Source organism: Excalfactoria chinensis, unplaced genomic scaffold (genome assembly GCF_039878825.1).
Source record: "Excalfactoria chinensis isolate bCotChi1 unplaced genomic scaffold, bCotChi1.hap2 Scaffold_84, whole genome shotgun sequence".
Lineage (NCBI taxonomy): Eukaryota > Metazoa > Chordata > Aves > Galliformes > Phasianidae > Excalfactoria > Excalfactoria chinensis.
In genome coordinates, this window is record NW_027315716.1 from 236,061 (window position 1) to 242,921 (window position 6,861).

Sequence of the window (6,861 nt, forward strand, 5' to 3'; positions counted from 1 at the left end):
AATGGGTCTGGGAGAGCAGGAAGGATGCAGATAAGGAGTGAGATCTCCCTGAGACACCTGGCGAGGAGTGGATTAGAAGTTTGAACAATATTTGAACCGTTGCTTCTTAATCTCACGCCGGGTACACATATCAAAGAACCTTGCCTCCCTCCTATAAATTGGAGCGAGAAATCACCCCAACAGCATCACCACCAACATCACCCCAGCATCACCCCACTGGGGCACTGGGGAGCAGTGGAGGGCATTGGGGTGCTCTCCATATCTTATCATAGGATCATGAGATGGCCTGCGTTTAGAAGGACTGTAATGATCATCTCGTTTCAGCTGGTGCAGCTGGAGGCCATTCCTTCTCGTCCTATCACTGTTAGGCAAGAGAAGAGACCGACCCCCAACTCACCACGGCCTCCCTTTGGGGGTTATAGGGAGCAATAAGGTCTCCCCTGAGCCTTTTTTGTAGTGAGGGGCCCAACACTGAACACAGCACTGGAGCTGCAGCTGTGGATCTCATCCGGCCCCATGGACTCGTGGTGGTCCAGGTGGAACAGCAGGACTCTGTTTCCTCCTGAATCGTGGGGGTTTGCTCTGCTCCCCATCCGAGACAGGTCAGAGAGCAGGGAACCTGTCAAGAGCCTTTTTGTCACCCTTGTTCGCTTCACATCCCTTGCCCACTGCAGCCTTCGCTTCCCTGAAGCTGCTCTCCCCAAGAACTGCTGGAAGGGTCCGAAAGCCACAACCTCCAGCCCTGGGGTCAGGATTTTTTGTGACAGGGATGCACCGTTTGCATTTTGTCCCATCCCCTGAGTCTCCCCGGCTCAGCAAAGGGTCACAACCGCCAAACTGAGGGGAATAATAGGTATGTATTTATTGAGGGCTTTCTTAACAACCAACAACAACCAATTGGAGGTAACATTGGGTAATGGGCTAATTACAATGAGATGCCGTTAGCATAGGCCACGGCTGCTTTGATGAGTCAAAGAATGAAAGAAGACCAAGAGAAAAGACGGAAAGCAGGGAAGGAGGGACAGAGAGGCAGCAAAGCGAGGCGGTTCAGCGCCCGTAGATCCAGCCACGTCCTGCTGTCGGGTGCGGATCTTCCGTCTGATGGGCCGTCGGAGGTTTGTTCTTCAGCTGACAGCGACTCCCGATGACAGTCCAGACTGATTTCCAACAAGTCCAACGTGGTGGCACTCAGCCGCCTGCCAGCACTGCCCCACTGCTGTGCCTGGGGGCAGGAGCACAGGACAGGCCCCTTCCGTGGGGACAGAGCCCTGTCCCCTGCCCCAGCACGCAGCCCCGAGCTGGGAGGGGTTATTGAGCTGGGCGGTCAGATGGGCAGCAGCCCATCACAGACCACACGCAGGGTCCTGCTTGCAAAGTACGCCACGGAAGCGTACATTGGCTGGGGCAGCACCCGCAGCAGGAGCCGATAGAGCAGCTCCTGGTCATAGTGCCGGGCGTAAAATAGGGCAAAGCCCAGCACAGCAACGAGCAGCAGCTGGAGGCAGACCAAGATGAGGCAGATGGTCCTGTGGGGCAAAAGAGGGGTCCTGGCCATCAGCCCACTGATGGGAGCCCGGCTGCTGTCGGGTGGGCACAGGGCAAGGAGGGGAGACTCACTGCATCCAGAAGGAGAGCCCACGTCTCCTGGCCCGCTCCTTCTTCTCCTGTAGGTGAAGATGGGGCAGGGATGGTGGTCAGGGCCTGCTGCGCAGCAGGGCTTCATGCAGGACTCGGGAGCCCAGCAGCACAACAGTCCCCAGGGAGACCACTGTTGGATGGGGTGAGGGTGCCGTGTGTTCTGCCCCTTACCAGCTGTGCCTCCACCAGCTCCGGCAGCACAGCCCCAGGCACGCGCTCTACCTCCAGCTCCATCTGATGCTGCCGCCTGTGGGCAACAAGGCTTGGTTGGAGGCTGCCGGCCTCTGTCACCGCGGGGGCTCCCCAGCAGCGTGTGCCCACCCCAGGGCTGGGACGGGGCCGCTCTGCCACACCATGCAGGAAGCAGAGCCCCATCCCCAGCAGCGCTGCAGTCCCATTGCTGCCCCAGGTGTGTCAGAGACCCCCGTGTGCAGGCGTGGGGTGCAGGGTCCCATGGGTGGCTCCCATGCACTCACCAGGCACCCTCCAGCTCCAGCTCCTCCCGCTCCTCTCGCAGGCGCTGTTTCTCCCGGCGCAGCACCTGGCAGACAAAAGGCTGAGCTCCATGTCCACAACACGGGGGTGGGCAGCCCCGCTCCCCTCGCCCCTCCACACTACCTCCATCTCCTCGCTCCCGGCCTTCAGCTGCTCCTCCAGCTGGGCAATGAGCTGCTTCTCCTGCAAGACAACGGCTGTCATGAGGGCTGGCCGCCTTGGGTCCCACGGATGGACCCGAGGGATGGGGACCGAGGTCCTCCTGCACAGCCAGAGACGTGAGGATGCCGAGCTGTGAGGACGAGCCCTCACTGCCCCCTACCTGCTCCAGCTCCTCCTTACGGGCAGCCGTTCTTTCAGCCCGTATTTGCTGGGCGTCCTGTGGGAAAGAGAAGAGCAGCGGCCGTCAGGGCACCGGCGCTCCCACGGGGCTCCGTCCCCTCCTGCCTCCTCCATCGGGGCAAGCAGGGCCTGCAGGGCTGGAGCTGCAGACCCACACGAGGGCACTTCTCCCACCCCACCGCACCCCACACAGCAGCATCTGCTCACCTTCAGCAAAGACGCCCTGGCCGCGGCCGTGCGCTTCTCCATCAGCCGCTCGTGAGCCTGTGCGAGGGGAAAGGAGCGGCGTTGGCACCCGGCTCTCTGCTGCCATGCCGTGGGCAGGGTGCCCTCCAGCCGGCAGCTCGGCCCTTCTGTGCCCGTCCACCCAGAGCTCACCTGCTCCAGCTGCTGCAGCAGCTCCACGCGCTGCAGAGCTGTTAATGTTCCGCTGGCAAACTGGGCCCGCATTGCTGCACCACTGGCACAGCTGCTCGCAGGACCTGCACCGCCTGCAGAATGGGGCCGGCAGGTTCGGCGCTGACCCACTGCCCCTGCCCCACCCCGGGGGGGCTTCTGTGAGGTCAGCACGACATTGTGACGTCACCAGCACAGGAGGGTCCTGGGAGGTCACAGGAACAGAAGACGGTTTGTGCTGGAAGAGTCCTTGAAGGTCATAAAGAACCAGAGAATGGTTTGTGTTTGGGATGGCATGCGCTCCTTGGGAGGCTCCTTGATGATCAAAGAAGCGTGGATCGGCTTGTGTTGGAAGGGTCCTGGATGGTCACAGGACCGTAGGATGGCGTGGGTTGGGGTGTTCCTTAATGATGATAGAAGTAGTGAAGGGTTTGTGGGGGAGGCTGTGGGGCAGCAGGTGAGGACCTGAAGGATACCTCAGCTGGGCTGATGGGTCACCAGGAAGGGAACAATTCTGTTCACAAGGTGTGTGGGAAGAGCTTTGTCTGGAGCTCAACCCTCAGTAGACCCCAGTAGACCCCTCAGTAGACCTCAGTAGACCCCAGGGGACCCCTCAGTTGATTCCAGTAGACCCCTATGTAGACCCCTCAGTAGACCCCAGTAGACCCCAGGAGACCCCTCAGTAGACCCCAGGGGACCCCTCAGTTGATTCCAGTAGACCTCTATGTAGACCCCTCAGTAGACCCCTATGTTGACCCTAGTGGACCCCTATGTAGACCCCTCTGTACACCCCAGTAGACCCCTCAGTACACCCCAGTAGTCCCCTATGTTGACCCCAGTAGACCCCTCAGTAGACCCCTCAGTAAACCCCAACAGACCCCTCAGTTAACCTCAGTACACCCCTCAGTAGACCTGGGAGTGCCTTGACAGCAGGAAGAGCTCCATCCAGAGCTCATTGCACACCTGGGGGTCCACGTGAGGAACTCTATAAAGGTGCCAGCCTGTATGTAAGAGCTTTTTGGCTACAGCTGGAACCTGTTGAGGTACCAGAGGGTCTGCACTTGGGTGAAGCCCTATCCGTGCCTGCAGCAGCTCTGAGCTGACATGGCAGGAAGCCTTAGAAATGCCCTCGAGTGTGAGAAGGGCTTTGTGCAGAGTGCAGAGCTCCTCACACGTAGGAAGAAACTGATGTGGTCAACCACAGCTCCTACCTGATCAAGCACCAGGGGATCCACTCAGGGCAGAGACCCTAGAAATGCCCGCATTGCAGGAAGAGCTTCATCTGGAGCTCCATCCTCATTAACCATCGCCCAGTCCATGTGTTGTTATTGGCCCTGCAAGTGTCCCTGGTTGCAGGAAGAGTTTCTCTCAGGGCTGGCAGTTCATTTCTCATGGGAGAACCCCAGTGCAGAGAGACCCTCAGGATGCTGGAGAGCCCAGGGATGAGGGAGACCCCAACCCTTCTCCCCACACAGGAAGAGTTTGCAAAGGAGATGGCATCGCTGGCACCCTCTGCAGAGGGGACTTAACCCGGGAGCTTCAGCTGGCCTTTCCTTGCTGCCCAAAGCAGTTCTCTCACCATGCCTGCTTTCCTCTCCTGCTCTTTTTGATGCCATTTCCTAATGGAGAAGCAGACACGTAGGGCTGTGCTGTGTGTCTGTGTGCACGTGTTGCTCTCAGTCATTTCTGAGTGCGCTGATGGGTCCCAGAGAAGGGTCAGCAGAGCAGTAACGTGGCTCTTGGAGGTTGGCTGAGAATCATCTGTGGTGGAAAGGGAAGGGGGTGAATAAAGTAGCCAAGTTGTTCTAGAGCTTTCTTTCTTTGCTGTAGTCTTGGTTTTTTGCTCTTAAAATCAGTGTCAGCATGTGGAATGACGAGAGGGGAAGGTGCAAGCAGGGTTTGGTTTTGGTGCCAACCCCAGCCCACTGCTTGCTTCTGGGAAAGGCCTTTCTTCTACACAAGCCTATCATCCTTCCTAAGCGTGCTGCACTTTGGTTCTACCGCTCTTCCTGAATGCTTTAACCAGGAGCTCAGAGCAGCTGTGAGACACCAAGCCTTGGCTGCCACCAGTAAAACTACTAAGCTTTCTCTCTTCCTTAACGCACCATCCATTACAGCTTGAAAGAGCAGCGGCCTGATGTACCCTACCAGATAACAAGCTGCCAACCAGAGGGTCAGGGACAAGGTTCGGTGTTAGAGGTAGGTTTAAGCTTAGAATTAGGGCTGAGGGCTAGCACTGATGGTTAGATTTAGTGCTAGGTGCAGTGCTTGCACGTGAGTTAGTGTTAGGGAGAGGGATGTGATAAGGGTTGGTGTTTAGGGGAAAGAGCTTGAGTTTAGCTTGAAGTTTAGGACAGGAAAGGGTGAAGGTTGTACTTTAAGATACTTTAGGTATACTTTAGGGGGTTCAAGTTATGGGTTAGGAGTTAGGGATCGAGTTAAGGTTAGATTACAGATTGTTATATGGGTTAGAGTCAGCGCTAGGCACCAATTCCCAGCTTCCTTACATGGAGAAAAGCTACGTGAAGACACGGACAGATATAGTTAATGGACAGCAGAGGAAAGCAAGAGGCATAGTTCTGTAAAAGTAGATTTTACCAAGTCCAAATTATATCCACTGAATCATAGAAACACTTGTGTTGGAAAGATGAGAAAGATGATCTAGTTCCAACCCCCCTGCTCTGGGCAGGGTTGCCAACCACAAGACCAGACAGCCCAGGAACACGTCAAGCCTGGCCTTGAATACCTCCAGTGATGGGACATCCACCCATTCTCAGGGCAGGCTATTCCAGTGCCTCAGCACACTCTGCATGAAGGATCTCTTCATAACCTCCGACATAAACCTCCCCTCTTTCACTTTAAATCCATTTCCCTATCACTACCTGTGTAACAAGTCAGTCTCTCTCCTGCCTTTCAAGGAAGTTCCTATCAAGTACTGCAAGACTGCAATGAGGTCTTTCTGGAGCGTTCCTTCTCCAAGCTAAACAATCCCAACTTCAACATCTTTCATCAGCCCTCTGATTATCTTTGTTGGTGCTCCAACAGGTCCATGTTTTCCCTGTGCTGGCTTTGCCAGGCCTGGGCACAGTGTACCAGATGGAGCCTTCAAAAGGCAGAGTAGGGGGGTGCAATCAGCTCCCTCTCACTGCTGGATACCCCTCTGTTGGTGAAGGCCAGGTTACCATTGGTCATCCAGGCTCCAAGAGCACAGTGCAGGCTCATGGCCAGCTCTTCATCCACCAGTGTCCTCAGTTGAATCCACTTTCCACAATGGAGAACCTCTGAGCAATAGAAAATATCTTCTCATTGTGTCAAACACAGATTTCCAGAGCCCCAAAACACTCACTGCCCACGTCCTTCTTGGCTGCTATTTCATCTCAGACACGATGAAGCTGTTGTGCTGTTGTGATCCCTGTTGTGGCTATTCCACATCAGAACATCATTCAGAGCAGTGGCAGTTAAAGAGTTCGTGTCCTGGTTCCGTGTTACCGCCACTGGGGGCAGTTTGGGTTCCCGGAGGGTCACGGACTGACATCTTGGGGTAACCCCGTGACAGAAGCATATGCTGAAATCACAAGCTGCCTAGAAAGAAGGAGGGAAAGGAACACAGTGAAAGGATTTGAGGGGAACAAAAGAAGCATAAGGAGTTAGAAAACATTAAAGATGCATTGAAGAATGAAACACACTAAAGGAAAACAACAGAGCACAAGCTTAGAGTGGGATACATTAGGAGTCACCTGGGGAGAGAGATGGAATCAATGAATCTTTACTGCTGTGTAATCTGCAAATGCACTGATGACACAATTGAGAACATCCAGAAGAGTTAGGCTACGTTGTGTGGTTTTAAGAGGAATAGATGGTGCCTACACTTATCCTGGGCTCACTACAAGCCTCTACAAAGAGCAACCTCCCAAAGAGATCCTTTCCCAATGATAATCAGCTCTAAAATGGGATCTAGGAGAGGTGGAGCCAGGCTCCACCCCTTTTGCT